General features: G+C 38.2%; 1 protein-coding gene and 1 long non-coding RNA gene across 12 annotated transcripts in view; one reads left to right on the top strand and one right to left on the bottom strand.

The window, feature by feature from the left end:
- The window catches only part of LOC139135296 (filamin-C-like), a 150,517-nt gene that overhangs the window by 27,800 nt on the left and 104,784 nt on the right, over window positions 1-17,933 (top strand). The gene's annotated exons all lie outside the window — the stretch shown is intronic.
- Window positions 1,446-2,314, bottom strand: LOC139135295 (uncharacterized). Its single transcript, XR_011552965.1, has 2 exons — window positions 2,039-2,314; window positions 1,446-1,635 (listed from the first exon to the last, which is right to left on the bottom strand). It is a non-coding gene; the product is annotated as an uncharacterized lncRNA (long non-coding RNA).

Genomic DNA, 17,933 nt, shown 5'->3' with positions numbered 1-17,933 from the left:
ATGTCCTCATATTAACATACCAGGGGATTTGGTAAATGCATGAGTCAAATGCATGGGGAGTGGTTTGCTGTTGACTTTGAAGGTTACCTGATTGAAGATTGATTCTCTGTAGCTCTCATGCCTCCATTTCTCTCTTAACGTCCTGAGCTATGAACACTTAGGATACAGTTACTGAACTATGGCAAGTGGACAAATTGCATATATCGGCGGCTGAAATAGGGACGTGTTTGCAGACATTGTAGCAACAAGGCTAACGCTCATGCACCAAGTGGCATGGGAATTCCTAAAGCTAATAATTTTGACACCTCGGATACAATTTGACACCGGAAGCCAAATGTTTCGTGTTTCGGCAACTATCATGTTTACCTCGGATTGACATGCATGGGGCTCAGAGGAAAGGTTAAAGCTGTTGGACATGCTCGGCTCAAACAAAACCATGAAATAAGTCATAGAACTCAGTATATAGCATACCATAGCATAGCTCATACAGGATTGAAGTTTCATATAGGGTATCCGGTTAATATCAGATCAGCCACATGCTGATGGTGTTGCCCTTTTAGACCTCAGTAAATCCAGCCATAAGTTTTGTGTCACTGATCGTCTGCATGTCCATATAAGGCCAATTTCTCTCTCTCTCTGTGTTTTACCTTCTCTGTGAACAGACGATAGCAGCTTTAATCTGGCACAGTATAAGTTGAAGAAATGCTTTGTTGTCATCTGTGTGTGTAGATTGATTTTTCGATCTTGACAGCAGGCTCGTGAAGAAGAAATGTAAAACAAATGTTTATTTGAAATATAGCCTGTAAAATACAGCCATTCTCTGAAAAACAACTGCTTTTCACAGTCAAAACACAAACAAGTGCTTATCAGTTATCATAAAAGTCTTTGCACTCAGGACATAATGTACTAGCTCTCTGTAACAAAAGAAGCAAATGCTGAATGGTGAACTTTGAACCAAAGGTCTTTATATCAGTCCAAAACATGTTTGATGGGTTCCCTTACCGAAATTTTAGGCCTCCCGCAAACTGTTACTGCAAATTTGCCGCAAGCTTTGCAGTAAATTTGCAGCAAACTATTTGCCGCAAATATGCGGGTGGTTCATTTTTCAGATGCAAATTAGGTTTCTTGTGAACTTGCTGCAAATATGCAGCAAACTCCCTGCCGCAACGTTGCTGCAAACTCTTTGCAGCAAATTTGCGGCACAATCCTTGCAGCAAACTTGCGGCAAACTCCATACAGCAAATTATTTTCTTTGCGCTGACCATTGTTTCTCGTGAAACTGGTATTTCAGAGTTTAGTTGGATAAAACACATCTTGTGCTGTCCACAGTCCACCAATATATAAATATTATTTATCCAACTAAACTCTGAAATACCAGTTTCACGAGAAACAATGGTCAGCGCAAATAAAGTTATTATAAACAAAAAGATGACAGAGAAAAAAGGTTAAATTCAATTGTGGTACAATTTATTTTATATGCCATGTTCATTTCATGCCACATAAGTGTCATGATCATGTCAAGATTTTCTTTTGACTTGAGAAGTTTCATGTAACATTTACATTACTGTCAAAGGCTGCGATTTGGCTTTCTGTTCTCTGAATTTCTTGTCCCCTTTAGTGTACCAGCAATGGATTCTGAAAAATATAAATCGTTCAGGGAAGAGTGTAAGTCTTTACCGTTTGACCAAACATTGTAAATTTCATGAAAGAAATCGATAATTATTTGAAAATGAGACAAAATCAAGTTGAAAAATTGAAGCAGAAAATGCATAAATATTCATGATCGAAATTAAATTAATAATATTAAAATGTCCGACAGCGGACAACTCGCCGTATGTTGTTTACAATTACATACACGACGGCGACAATCTGCAAAAATCTCAACACTTAAGTAAGTAACTGTTGTGAACGAAAGTGAATTTAGTATGAATCAGTACTGTACTCAACGAAAATTTATGTTTAGGTAAAGATTGCAATACAACGATTACAGAACATAATTATAGAGATCGATGTACAGACGAACGGTACATTGACTTACATTTCTGAACGGCTCGCAGACGCTGGACGATTCCCGGTCCGGTTGCAGGTCTCACCGTGCTGTGTGTAAATACCGTACTCGGAAAATATAGTCGGCATCTTTACTGCCGCTCGCGTTCACAAATTTAGAACTCCGCCTGTCCCTGGTACTGTATACACGTTTTTGCAACTATGTGATATCATTTGGCTGGCGATTCCATAGAAAGATCACGAAATTGTCCACTAGAAAACTCCCTGCTCACAAGCACGCAGCTGACACTGGCCGATGGTACTAAAATCTAACTTCGCACCGATCAAGCCTCATGACGATAAACGGAAGTGCGATCTATAAATCATTACGCGATTGATAATGTAGTCCCGTTTTTAAATGCTGGAATTGACTCTACATCTGCACCAATCCGTTATATTTCATACTTAATATAGCATTTAATTTATTAGTTTAATGAAAATGGTTATTTTTATCATAGAAAGACTAAAAAGAGAGTAAAAATTCTTTCAGCACGAAGAATCAATATCAATGCGCGAACTGACCTTGATTAACCGTGACCGGAGAGTGTAAACATGTCGGCTGCTCGCAGCTGATACATAGGACGTGTTGGACGTTGGTGAAGCGGCGCTTTGAATTTTCGTACAGCGACTCGGGATGGAGTGTAATCCTAAACCTCAAATTTGTGCTCGGCAATATAACTCTAACGCTGAAAACATGGACAAAAGCCTTTTACCTCGACCCATGTTATCAGAAGGCGAGATTTTGTCAGCGGCATCGATGGGACAGACTGTGCATTGTACGTACCGTATATGTGTACTATATTGATGGGATGAATAGCTTGGAGCATAGCCACTACTCTGCTTGGAGGTAGTAGCGGAAACATTTATACTGTACAGATTTGCATGCAGTAACAAAACTCTACGACGTGTCCTTACAGACCATCATCAAACGCACATTTCGTTCCAAACTGTTTGCATTTTGGTATCATTCGCAGAAAATACAGGGTGTAACTTGCAAGACAGACAAGTCCCTGTTTTAAAAATTTGTTTCCCTAAAAATTCAGTTTTCGATCCAACACATAATTTACCCAACCAGATTGTCAAAGGGCACTTTTATTACATCATGTCACTACAGTATATACTTAGATGCACTCTATATCCATGCAATGCTTTCACCAGCATAACTGAAGCTGTTCATTATCTAGCATTACCAGTTATTATAATTTAAAAAGTGGATTGTCTGTTATGAAATAAATGAACATAAAATATAAATGAAAGATCAATTTTATGTTGCTTACACATGACTGGTCACGAAGTGCAACAGTACTCAGTGTGTAGTGTGTACTCCCTGGTAATGAAATAGTGGGAAATATGTCAATCATGTGTTGCTGCATATTTGCAGCAATAATCTGGTTTGCCGCAAATTTGCAGCAACTTAGTCGTTTACCGCAAATTTGCTGCAAACTGACTTAAGGGTTTGCAGGAGGGTCACATCTACCTGCAAACTTCTGCAACTCCTTCCTGCAAGCTATATGCTTGCTGCATATTTGCAGCAAACTTACGGCAAATTTGCAGTAGAAATAATTTTCGGTAAGGGTTTGGTCAATCCTGGATATCTGCAGGTGAATCCCCCTGGGAACTGGTCTGGAATGTTCCTGACTCCCGACAAAGCGCTGTTGTGGTTGTGTTTTATTGCATGATGCATGGCCACACACCAGTGCTGTCCAATGGAGTGTGTGAACTGAAACCGTCAGATTGCCAATTCTTGAAGATAAATTGCAATGTCAGTGTCACAGTGTTGAACCACAAATGGTTCTGTTGTCTTATCTGTTGGATGATCTCAGTGTCGCCTTGTGAAATCATGCAAAGAACAATTTCTATTTTCAGCATACCATTCTTTTGGCAGAATGTCATTGGACAGGTGGGAAAGGACAGACATAAAAGGCATCTTTGTTAACACGCTTTCTGTTTTTTTTAAATCATAGTTGGCTGGTGCTCTTGGAGTGCATTGGAGTATATCACACAACTGAAATTTCAGTGACCCTTGACCCAGTCATCACAACCACTGTGCCAGTCAGGGCTTTTTTTTTGTCATCCTTTGTCAGAGTTCAGTTGTCCTGCATTAAAGAAAATTTTCTACTGCAACCTTACCTCTGACCCTTGGAGCAAAGTCATTTTAAGAAGGTTGATTTAGCTAGTTGCCAGACTTCCCTCTTGTATCAATATTTGAAAAGTTTCTGTCAAGGCAAAGTCTTGAAGAGTGACAAAGATTGATGTGGAAGAAATAGCTCCAGTAACTCAGGAGTACAGGACTCCAGCTGTTTCAAGCATTATTTTTGTGCTATGTTGGCCAATCCATGCCATGCTGCACTTTCAGAGATGTTCCCCAGAAAAAACCCTGAAAATTCACCCCTCAGGAACATGTGCTTAAAAGTTAAATTGGGTTTAAATCCAACCCTAAGGAGTTGTTGATGTAACTGCATCATAAGTATATTACTGGTGTAGAAATACCAAATGCCGCAGATCCTAGCATTTCCAATCCTTGCAAAGACCAGTGTTTCCATGCCTTCGTTTCTGTTCACTTTCATTTTAATGAAATCATCCCATCAACAGTTTTCACCCAATCTGTGATTTGCAAAAAATTGGCCACGGAAGACCTCAGTAAAGTTCTGTGATAGCAAGTTGAAGTTGTGAGAATAGTTAGAAAAAAAGTGTGTGGTGCACCATGGGAATTTGCCTCAGTAACGAAATGGTCCATCAGGGGTTGTGTACTTTAAGTTGAATGATTAGAATTATTATGACCATGAAGCACTTCAGTCATTTTAAGAAGGTTGATTTAGCTAGTTGCCAGACTTCCCTCTTGTATCAATATTTGAAGAGTGGCGGTTTGGAGTGCTCTTCAGAGAATTCTTGCATCTCTTTGTGGCACAGTTCAAGTGTAGACGGTGTCATGAGATACTGAAGATAAATATGGTTGCACCCGCTCCATTTTGAACTGTTGTTTGTTCAACTGTTCGGAGAAGTGGAGTTAGCCCATACCCATTGACAACAAGCAAGTGGTCAGTTGTCCCACTGTCAGTAAAGGTCTTGTTTCAGAACAACCGGCATTGTTTTTATGAACAGAGTTTCTCTGTCTTCCGACTTTTAAAGTTTCAATACACAGACAGGCTGGACGCCACTTTTGAAGTTGTGCATTTGCAAGTTTCCCAGTGTATGGGTTTTTCATTAGAATGTTTACTTAAACAGGTGATGACACCTCTGCTGGGCCAACTAACCCACCTTCCTAATACAAGGGGAGTTACGTCAACTCCTGACATTCTTCCCAGGAGTAATAAAATGTCGAGCATTTAAATAAGTAATCACATAGCCAAGAGTAAATACTTCATTGGCAGTTAATAATTTTTTACACGGCATATAATGATGTATTGATTGATATGGGTGAATAACAACTGGGGCTGTACATGTACTTTATGACTGTCATGGTATGATTGTATGTTGAATTAATCATTTGATAAAATTGATCCATTATTCATCCCACTTTGAGTCACTACAAAGCTTGTTATATACCAATTAGCCTTATCTTTTATTGGTCTCAAGTTAGCGAGGAACATAGTAACCAAACTGCAATATGGATTTTGAGTGCTGTATAGTGTCAACATTCGAAATTCACCTTTGGTATTCAAATCAACAATTTATATTTGAGTTCTATTTCCCTCTGTTGAAAGAAAGATTTCTAGGCAGTCCACTTTTATATCTTGGAAAATGAAACTATAATATTGGTGTGCAGGTAAAATTTGCTTAGATACTTAGTACTACTGACTGACTGACTGACAGACTTGGTCGGCCTTAGGTGAACATTTTGAAAGCCAGATTGTCACAGAATTCCTTAGACAGGTTGCGCTATTGGTCATCGGACAATTGTTTAAATGGACCCGGGTGAACTTCTGAGACAAGTGTGACCTGTAAATAGGAGTCTGTGTGTAATAAAGGCTGTTCCAGTCATGATGATAGGGTACTGATCCCCTGGGAGTCTGTGTTTTTCTCCCCTTCTTTTCACGCTGAGGCCACTCTGTGACAGTGCAAGGTGCCAATTTTATCTGCCAACAGTACAAGTCTTTGTTCTCCACTGTTGTAATGCAGCCAAATCCATCGCAAATTATTATCCTCAAAATTCAGCGTACAATATTTCTGCAAATTTTATCGTTTGGTCCAAATCCAGAACAATCTTTTGTAAATCCAAGATAGGTCACAGACTTGTGACTTTGAAAAATTCCAGCCTTTAAAAAAGGGAACTTTCTAAATTTATCATCTGGGGAAAGTAGAAAGAGGTCATGGCTTGTTGTTTGAAGAGTCAACCAGCACAGTACTGTAATTAGAATTGCCATCCAAAAGGATTTGAAAGAAGTGTTAAGGGTTACATCAGGGGAAAAAGAGTATGGCTCGAGGCAAATTTGAATCTTTACAATGTGGATAAGAATGCATTTAGTCCAGAAAGAGGTACCCCTCTCTTCAAAACTATTTGTGAAAAGCAGAACGATCCGTAAATTTGTGCAGATGTCATTTACAAAGGTAAAAGTTTTGCGGATATGCAGGGGAGAAATAAAATCATAATGGTGATTATTTTAAACCTTTGAAAATGAAACAGGCGTCCCAATTCTGAAAAAGGCTTCAACATTTTTGCCACTGGCTGCACAGTGTTCTGCACAGTGTTTGAACTCTGTCAATTGAACCACTGTCACTGCCATCCCACGTGTCAAAGGTTATCCAGGGATCAGCTGTCATGGCGACTGAGGGATCAAGTGAAATGATTGTGAGAGATTTGGTGCATGGACATGTAAACTTAATGCACTTTTTTGTGATTTTTTTCAAAGTTGAAACAAAATTAATGGTTTAGAAAAATTCTTCATTTATGTAGGATTTTTCATATAGTGTTTCTTGCTTGGTTAATATCTCATATCATGATTATTCAAAAAAAACAAAATCTGAAAAATACATGCTTTGTAGACTTTGTTTGATGAGAAAAACAACATACTCTGTCCTTGCAACTGTTCATTTATACAGGTACTTTCTTATCATTTAATCTGACAACGTTCAGATGTCGCTGAATTCTCAAAAATGTCATAAGTCTGGGTGATCAATGGAGGCACATACGTGCCAAGTGGGTAGGGTGACAATAGTTTAATATGAAGAAAATGGCATACCTGTATTAAAGTCAGCCTCATGACAGAATCTGTAAGGTATGCAAGTCAGCAGAATTTGTAGAAGTGTTTCAGAAAATTTGCTCAATTGCTATTATATTTTTATCTGCAAATAGCAAAATAGGCTGCTGCACTTTTCACCCAAGGTCAAAGTTCATGACATCCACTTACCAGCATGTCAAGGACTCTGAGATTTTTCAACCAATTATTATATGCCAGTAGAAATATAAACTATTAGGATGGAGACTCCTCACTTCTTCTGAATCAGTGAAAAAGTACAAGCATCCATACAGTTACCCTGTGCTATTCACGCACAAAGTCCTTTTTGTATTTGTACCAACAAAATCATTATCTGTCAGAAAAGTTTGCTTTAGTACAGTTTTCATGATTTTTGGATCAAATTTTTCTTTTAAAGATGTAGTGTTCTCCCTTTCAGAACCATTTTATTGAACATGCAATGTAAATCCTTATCAGCTCTATTCATGCACGGGTTTATAAAAGGCAGAGGAAAAAAATCATGGGATTTGCACTCGATGGGAAAAACTTTTGTGAGGCCATAAATGTAGCTGGTGCAAAGGAAGGTTCTATATTGCTTTTTGAAACCGTCACTTTTTGGTCGAACAGACATTTTTGCAGAGTCATCCCATTGTTCTGTCGTTTATGTAATATTATCACTCAACATTCACTGATGGCAAATCTCATTGTCTTGTCATAATTGAAACTGTCATACATTCACAGACTACGTCACCCAATGCATGCTATCACTTGACAATTTTTACATAGACCGGTAAATATTCAAAATATTATGTGAACAGTGTGGCGCAGTTCTTTATGAAAAAGTGAAAATTGAATGCCTTGAAATAACATTTGCTGTTTCCCATCAGATGAGGTTCAAAGACTGTTTCAAAGGAGAATAAAAAGAAAAGTGCTTTTACATCAACAGGAATTTTGATTTAAAAATGTTTGATGACATAATGCAAGTTATGGCTAAAATTCATACACCATTGTTTTGGTGTGCAGCGTGATCTACCCCTGCAGATTGCAGAGGAAGATCTTGTATAACACACTAGTTATTCAAATGTTGGCTTTTTTAGGCATCAATACATCAGGTTATTCAGCAATGAAGAGTTTGAAACTATAGTCAAAGGCATGTAAAACTTTTAACACGGTGTACTAAATGAATGTTGCAGTTTATGAGAGTAATTTTCAATCTTTGTTTGAAGCAGGGATAAGGGTAATAAAATTGGAGAGGTATACACTGGCTTTTTTAATGACTGCCATGAAAAACCCATCATTGACCTATTCCTACCAGAAGTCGGTTGCATTCCCTATGATATTTCACAAACCTTTGTCCATAACACTGAACATTCGCTGTTCAGTGTTTTGTTCAAAAGAAAAATTATCTGCCTAAGTTAAAGTTCAAGTTGCGCATTACAAAGTGATGTAAAATTGTTCATCGTGGTGATTTGAGACAGAAATGAGGAGCTTCAATTCTGAGGTAGCTAGAACACTGGCATAAAATTAGCACATGTTGTATTTGAAACAATGATGATTTTTTTGTGTTCTTTATTCAGGAGCAGTTTAAGCTGATGGGCAAAATACTGTAATAAAATTGGATCATTTTAGTGGTTGGCGGTACACAATAAAATAAAAGAGTATGACTTGCTGCATTTATACAACACTCGTTTCATTCTGTTCATAAAAACGTCATTGTGCTCAATCCTATTGTACACCATTTAGTGATACTCTCGTGTCATGAAATGAAAGACTCGCCCTTTGCACTCTCTTTCGAGGGTTGTTTAGCTGTTGGGAGTGGTTTTTGTGCTGTTTGGCCGCTGCAAAGGTCAGTTAGGAGAAAGCGACGGACTGCACATACCGGAGCTCTGCGGGTATAGTGTTCAACATCCAAGCAAGGATGTAATCACTTCCCAGAATTCAATGGGAGTGAAGCCTCAGCCACACCCACAACCTTGGCAACCAACTTTCTTCACAGTGATCTTAAGGATTACCGACTTTGAAAAAATAAGTGAACTCCACCTTTTGTGACTGTATCATTGTAACAAATTGGTGGAAACAAAACAAAAAACAAACTAAAACAAAACCCATTCTTCAGCTTGATTATTTTTACAGCCCAGCATCTGCCTGAAAGTGATGTCCTTTTCTGCTGTGTAATGCATTCTCAACATTTTTAAAATGATTGACAAGCTTGACATAGATGTTAAACCTTGGAGAAAGAACCACAAATTCAGACAAATTATTGCAAGGCTAGCAAACTGCAGCATTTAATCAATTTGTCATGGATATCATGTTTGCCTGGTTTTTAATATCAAACCATGTAGGCAGCACGGCTAAAGCCTTGATGTGGCGTCTTGGATCCACTCCAAACTCAGTCATTAATGTGTTCACAGTGCTCTATTTTTTGCCCGGTAGACATAATATCTGTATAAAATAGAAGCCCATCAATGTATCGCTGGTATTGAGAATTTGTCACCTTGCCAAGTTGCTACATAGTAGACTTGGCCAGACAGCGTGTCCACCTACCTAGCTACGTCTAGGCTGTCCGGGGATACAGTGACCTGGGTATTGGCAGTAATCTAGATATTGACCGACTTTAATTCAAGTAGATGTTCATATAGATGTGTAGTGCTTGTTGCCAAGCAGACAATAGGCATCCAAATATCTTCACACAACATGAAGCAGGTCTGAAGGATTCATACTTGAGTTTTGTTTGACTGAATAAAGTGTCTGACTATTAGATAAACACGTTCAAGGTTTAGTTAAAGTCAACGGACAGGATTTTCTCATCACATTTTAATAAGCGTAACCTTGGACGATTATTGCTCATTATTTTTGTCACTTTAAACAAACACAGCACTGTTTTATTCTTGACATTGAAGAATGTTCAAATATAAAATATTTAGCCTTGCTAAACAAATGTCTATTATGCTATTCTGTACAATATGCAATATTGACCAGCAAATTCTAGTCAAGACCAAAATTCATCCACAGAGATCAACAACACTGAACAATATCCTGGCCGTGGTGACAAGTTGGACACCTTGAGCATTCTGGGATTGTGGGAGCAGAACAAGAGACCCTCTCTTTATAGACAGGACAAAAGTAGTGGAAAATTTGTCAAAAGTAACATCCATAAGGAAGTTCAAACACTGCAAAAACATTGAATTCAGGTGTTCAGTGTTGGCATGATATGTAGGTGCAGCATTGTAAGAGTGCAAGTATGGTTTTTTCAAGCAGAAGTGGCCCATGGATCATCACATTACTGATGTAATTTCTACTTTAGGGGCTTTGCCATTTCACATGTATGCATATTAAGCAGGTCTGAAGTAAAAAAAAATGTATTTGTTTCAGTGACTTGTATGGACCCACAAAGTGTGAAAATATGAAGTTTTACATTGTATGGATGTACATGTATGTACTGTATATTATGTAATCTTGACATCTCCCAATTATTTTTGGTCCTGCATTGTTTAAATCTCAGCTTTGGATGTACATCACATCTAACAAACAACTGTGCATTGCTGAATCATGAATAACATTGCACACTGGTATCAAATTCCGTATATATGCCTCATAGAGTGGATATTGCTATGCTGTGCATTAAGAAAAATAAGCCAATTGAAAGCTCGAATCTACCGAATACTTTCACAAATGATTTATGCGTTTGTGATGCATATTTTTATTTGACAGTGTGCAACTGAAACAAGTCACGATCAAATTCCGTTTCAGTCAGTTGTTGTTTCCAGTTCTGCCATGGGTCGAGATGTAGCTGTGGACATCAGTGCATTTTTAGTCCGTGCGGCATTCCTTGCCCAGAGTCTTGAGATAGCTTACATTCTTGAGGATCAGTTACCACTGACCATGTGCAGATTCCGCAAATGGACAGTCTCCCATCTCCGTGAGGATGACATTTTCCCCATAAACGGATGGGCAGCGGCTGCATTCCGCTGTGGTAAACTGTCTCTGGCAAGAGCCGGCCATTTTGATAAGAAACCAGTGCTATTTTTATAATAAGAATCTCACAAAACTGCATGGTTGTGGTCGACTAAATTACTAATAACTCATGCGGCAAATTCCGTTAATACTGCCACAGCAGCAATTTTTGAATCTCCAAAATGACAAGATACTGCAGTGGTGTCTGGATTTGATGTTTTGTGTGCTTTTGCGAGTACATGTATAAGCACATTAGCAGGAGAGACGAACATGAATGCTAGAGAATTTTCCAGTAAATGGCAGCTGGCATGCAGATTTATTGTGTAAGAATGAGGTAAATCACACTCAGAAAAAAAGTGATGACATTTTAATACGTGATGGTTTTCACCGCCATGCAGCCATCTCTACTATTCCAGTTTGATGATTCATGTTTTAGTACTCACGGAATATTCAAAGAATGCTCAGAAGTCCTGAAGAGTGGCAGGGTTTAGCCGTATTCCAATGATGGCTTTTTGACCATCCTTGAATCCTGAACTAAGAAAAGTACACACATCAGCAAATGACCAATGGGTTGTATTTCTGGTACTTTCATCGGTATAATTTTGCTCCTCTCGTTTCATTTGCATGAGATACTTTAGATACATAACGGTAACCTGTTTCACCCATAGGTTGCTATCAGGTTGATTCATTGAAATTAAAAAATCTAATTCAGTTCAGATTTAGTCCCCACCGACCCATGGACCTTGAGGATAATGCAACCGCCCATCTTTGACCCCAGGACAATTGTGCAGCATTCTGGTGTGTGTAAAGGCCGTGTGATTCCACCTGCTCATCAGTCTTATTAAAGATCACTATGCATATAAAGCCTTTCCCTGTGTGTGAAACCTGCTTTACTGGACCTCACATTTGCCTTGAACGTAATCTTAACCCCTAGAACTGCCTTCCTTCTCTGGGAATTCTTACAGCCACTAGGTGCACTTAGTACTGTGGCAATGCTATTAAAAATATTTGCTCAGTGGCAAAGATCTGTTGAAGTCAATACCATGTTTAACTGGGTTCAATTGTGAAGTGATAACATCTTGACCATTTTACGATCCAATTTTATTTTAGTTTTAGACCTTGTATTGTGTATACATCTTCTTTGAGATTGTTTTTCCCCGTGACTTTCACTTGGCAAAGCTTTGCATACAGTACTGCACTTTCATGAAAATGTAAGCCATCTGATTTAAGATTAACGAAATGGGACTGATTCAGGGTGTTGGAACTTTAATGATCAAATCCTGACTGGAGAACTCGCTGCCCTTCCAGTCTCCTTCTTGGGATTCATTAAAAGAAGTATGTGCGTCTCACAGTTGATACACAACATGAATCATATTATTGCTACAACAGTGCTCCCAAATTACTCTACATTTTTGTAAAGTTTTGCCATGTACCACTTATGTTCTAAGTTTTTAATGGCCTCATTAATTTTGGAAGGAGGTTTTGGCAATTTAAATGAGGACATTTTTCAATTGTAGTCCACAGACATGCATGCCTTCCCTGTGTTGTATAAGTCATCAGTTACTACAGAGAATCATGGGATACTTTCATATCTGCACTTTGACACCAGAGCTTATCAGTTTCATATTAGATTCTGGATGGTTCAGAATAGAAAAGTATGCTGCACATTTAGTGAACATATCTCCCTTGTACTGGTATGCTCTTTATTTTGAGCTGTCAGATGAGCGTAGATTCTTGACAAGTATCTATAGAATTTGCCACTTCAGGTAAAACATCTTGTCCCACAGAGATGGACCTTACACTAAATCTTACAGTGTTCAGTGGTTTGGTCAATTGGGCTGTCTCAATTGCCATGTCCGGTAATCGCTATAGCTCATGTATCCTCACGCACTCTGTGCATTCATTCTCAAAGCTTTTATGTCAGAAGTGTCATCGATGACAGTTTGCAGGAAGGAGAAAGAGGCGTTGAAGGCACGGCCCAAGTTTTATTCTGACTTGTTATTGCTGTTCACAAGAGGGATGTGAATAAGCCTTCCATCCATCCGCTTCTAGGTTGCGACCAGAAATTGTGTGTGATGAGGAAGCGGGCAGTTTTTTATGCTGAAGATTTGGCGATGATTAAATGAATGGAAGTTGTACCAGTTAAAAACCTCTGAGCATCTCCATATGTGAAAGAATCAATAAATCAGAATGAATTGAGAATGGTAGAAAGTACATCAAGTAGTAAATATCCTAAAAATCTCACATGTGAGTCATGCCACCACTGTAAAGCTAACATCTTCCGAGTATACATTGACATCAACAGTTTTATAGATTATACATTTCACTTGGAAAATGTTGCGAGAAAAATAGTCTCTGCTCTGAAGTTTCCAACCATGGTTTGTTTTGATTCAGCTGTTTACTTCTTAGCTTTCCATCATGTTTGTAAATGCTCGGAGGTATGGTCAGGCGAGGGGATTAGTTGAGTATGCATTGTGATGAAGAATAAAGAAAAGAAAATTTTGGACAGGTAGTTTTCAAGATAGTGAAAGTACTTCATTGCAGATAGAATGGTCACCATTTTAGTCTCTCTGCATTTTTTTAAAGCACAAGTAAGGAATTCAGCGACATATTTACTCACAGACTTACGGTATGTGACCTTTGCATGAAAAAAAAGCCTGTGTGAAAACCAATAAAGCACTTCTTCTCGTGTGTGTCAGACCACCACGTAGCGGCGGCTGTGTCTGAATTAAACGGGTCATACAATCTAGAACACCTGTTGAAAACAGAGACATTACTCTCTGACCTTTGACTCTTATCTGAAGTCACCAGGATGACCCCAAACAGCCATCGAGTGCTTTGATGATAGAGGTGTGCGATATTGGTGTCCTTTGATCATTGGATGGAGGATGACTTTATCCTGTGTGAATAAATCATTGTACATTGTCAGTTGATGGTTCAGTGACATTATACAGACATTTTGACTTGTGCCTACAGGTGTATAATTATTATACTGTACTCGTCCGAGTATAAGGCCCCAGTTCGGCAACACTAAACAGCGGTAAAACTAGGGGAGGGGCTTATACTCGAGCAACCCCATGTTATCTGGCATGGACGCTTAATTTATGCTAATTTTATGCACGATTTTTTCAACACCACTCGATCTTTCTATCGCTTTCAAAATCGACTTACACATCCAAAGAAATTGATTGTACAATCTCTGAATACAGAAGTGACATTTTGGTGAAATTTCAGCGTCGAAAAAAACCCAAACTTGAAACAAAGACGTCATGTATGCTGCTGATCAACAGTAATGACATGTGATTGTGAACAGGCATGCAATTGCCCACACGGAAAGGCAACTCAATATTCCAATATCAACTGTCTACATCTTGTGAAAACAACAACATAGCAGTGAAATTGTAATAGTCACCAGAAAAGTCTTCACAAATGAAAGGATAATTGCTTCAAACAAAAGAAGCTGCATGTTTCAAGCATGAAAACATCGTGGCCGTGAATGAAAATAACAATGGCCGACGTGAGTGAGACTATTCTATTTAGGCGACGGGGGTGAGTAGGGTCAAAGAATCAAGATAGTACTGGAAAAACGTGTCATTTTCCTTACGATATTGTCAAGGGAACTCCAGTTTCCCATTGTTTTAACATCTTTTAATGGTTTCTTTATTATCTAAAATTAATTTTACCAAGTTAAATGACCAAATATACTCTCCTAACCTTTCTGTATTTGAGTTACACTAGGGTAGGGGCTTATACACGGATGTAATGCATTTTCTAAAATCCTCTAAAATCAGTAGGGGGCTTAAACACGAGCAGGGGCTTATACTCGGACGAGTACGATACTTCCAAGTGTTGTCAATAGAATTATCAAAATGTGCCTTTGTGGAACTGTAAAATGGCCAGTGTAATGAGCGTGGTGATCCCATACTTTAAACCGCTATCTTAGTTCACTAATAAATGGGCTTGTTGTTTTTGTGACCTGTGACATTAGATGCAAGCAGATAATGTGACCTGTTAGTGATCTGGCAGAATTTGTAGTTTGGATGAACGCCACCATTTTAATACATTTTTTTGCATTCTGTCACACTGTCCACAACTTTCACATGTTTAGATTAGTCCATTCATGAAGGTGTTAACCAAAGTTGTAATACACCTGGTTATAGTGCATCAGTGCTCAAGGGTTTGTGCGTGTTCTTTACTCCAATTTCTCAAGGGGAGGAGATTCCAGGAATGTTAATGTTCTAAATTCAGCTCACAAAGAAAAGAAGAGATGTTAAAATGTGCATAATATAGCTTTTTTGCCATGTTAGTCCCAAATTAAAGAACCCGTGTTTTCTTTCCCACGTGAAGCTCCAAGTATTTCACAAGTAATAAACTCCTCAGGTATCTCAGACTACAAGGAGGGATGGACCATGATTTTGAAACACTGGAAAAAGATCAGGAGAACTGGCAAAACAATTGACAAGGTTGTTATAAGCCTATCTTTTCTGTGTTTTTCTCAGATGTCGATAGTCTGGCAACTGATGTCGATGACCTCAGCCACTCAGGTAGTTGTGGTATTTGACATGAGTGGGTTCCACGGTCTGAGTGTGGGGGTGTATCAAACCACAGACATTTGTCTACCACCATATCATCTGTAGACATCCTGTCTGTTCCATGACCCGCAGGCTTTTCAGACTGAATTGTTTGCTCGGATAGGGGAAAACACAACAGTGACGTGTATACAATGAGAACATGCCCAAATTTACCTTGGCGGTTTCTCATTCTGTTTTGATAACTGGTCCGATACAAAAGTGATGAATATTCTTATGTAACGAGCAAATTCCAGCACTTGTGTACAGAGGAAACAAAGTCAAAAGAAAAAAACTTGTCAGCATACCTGAATTACAATCCAGCAATTAAAACAGAAGCAAAGGAGTTGATACCGGGTGTAAACAATGTAGTGTATCACTATTGGCAGTCCATTTGAAGATTAGTGCGTTTATTATTCTGTCATAGCAGTAATCTCTGTTGTCTTAAGGTGCCCTCAATAATAAAGAAACAAAAAACAAAAGGTTTCTGGAATTGTGTCAGAGGGGCAGTAGTGCTAACTTTGGATTATGTTGTCATTAATTTTTTTGTTCAAGAAAACAAACGTTTACAGGTTATGCTCACTCAGTTTGCTAATTCCAAATATTACTGCCCATCGTGTACAGTATATTTGCAGTATTATTGGGTAGGAGAGAATTCTTGTCCTTAGTAAAACCATAGACCCTGGAGGGTCTATCATGGTAAAATTGAGTTATGTTGGTTTTTGCATGTGAACGGGCTATTTTAACCAGATTGAACGTTGGGCATTCAATCATAATGATATTTTGAATAGAAAAACAAATTGTATTGTATATGGGGAAAAGAAGTAAAAAATTACAGGTAATTTAGCTTTAATTGTATGACAACATATGGTAGTTAATTAAGCATAGCTGTGGCATTACACAGTCTCCCAGCATCGTCTCAAATGAGTACTGCAATATACTCCACATATCAACATCCTATTTGTCCTGGAGCTGTTACTTGTTGTAAATTTTACACTTCCTATTACAAAAAGAAATGGTATAGCTAGTTCTTAGTGACTGTATGTGGATGCTACAATCTACCTTCTAAAGTTACCGTTGGTCTAAATTAACCCCCCTTTTAATACTGTCCATTTTGATTAAGACAAGTTGATTAGCCTAATGATTAGGGTGTATGCATCTTATGAAAGGGCAACATGCTGACAACTGTGTGAGTGACGCAATTAGACTCAAACAGCTGTTGTTACGTTATTTTCTTTTTTGAAAACAAAAGAAAACACTTCTAAAATCCAAATTACGCTGCTGATAACTGTTAGTTCAGTTAGTGTTAGTACAGAATTCAGGAACTCATATGGATCCAGCCAGTACCAAAACACATTAATGCTAGAAGACATTTTGACGCTTGATGATAATTATATCTTGCACGAATCTTTTTCTTGAACAATCTTGAATGAGTTCTTTGCAGCAGCTGTACACAGGAATTAATTAAGGCTGAATGTTTATGTTTTCCACAATAAATTTAGTTCTGCATGGTTGTGCATGAAACATGTGACTTTTGAATATTTCATATGTTTGATCCATTCTCCACATTTCACTACTGAGTACCTATTCAAAAAGTACTTCTTGTAAAGTGATTCTGCATCTTCCAGCATCAAAATCCATTCATTCCTGTGCGGAAGTAGGGAGAGACATAGTACTGGCACTTAAATATTTCACCTTTGTACAAATCTAGGTCAATTAATAAAACAAGCGGGCTTTGGTTTTCAGTTTACATTCAGCAAAGTGCTGACTCTTAATGTACACAGATGGCAGACATTCATATACTTAAAGTTACTCATGGCCCCCAAGGTTCTTTCATTTCTGTTGTACGGCCATTGCGGAATGTTGGCATATGACACATAGGCAAATGATTTTATGCATGAAAGACATTTCATTTCAACCCATCCCCTGCAGAAATATTAAAATAAAAAAGTTAATACTATAATAGGTTGCGTAACTCTACAAATTGTATGAATATTTATATTTTAATTGTGTTCATATTAATTACTAGTACTGGTACACGTAAGCTTTTGTAAACTGTATTGCGTTGTGAATATCAATGCTGTGGAAAAGCCAATGGCTCTACCTTCTGCATTTTATTCTGTACAGTATTCAACTGGCCAGAAAATATTTGTTATTAGATGCCTTTATTACTTCAAAAGTCTTGTAACTC

Source organism: Ptychodera flava, chromosome 6 (genome assembly GCF_041260155.1).
Source record: "Ptychodera flava strain L36383 chromosome 6, AS_Pfla_20210202, whole genome shotgun sequence".
Lineage (NCBI taxonomy): Eukaryota > Metazoa > Hemichordata > Enteropneusta > Ptychoderidae > Ptychodera > Ptychodera flava.
This window is presented reverse-complemented; position numbering and strand designations above follow the sequence as displayed.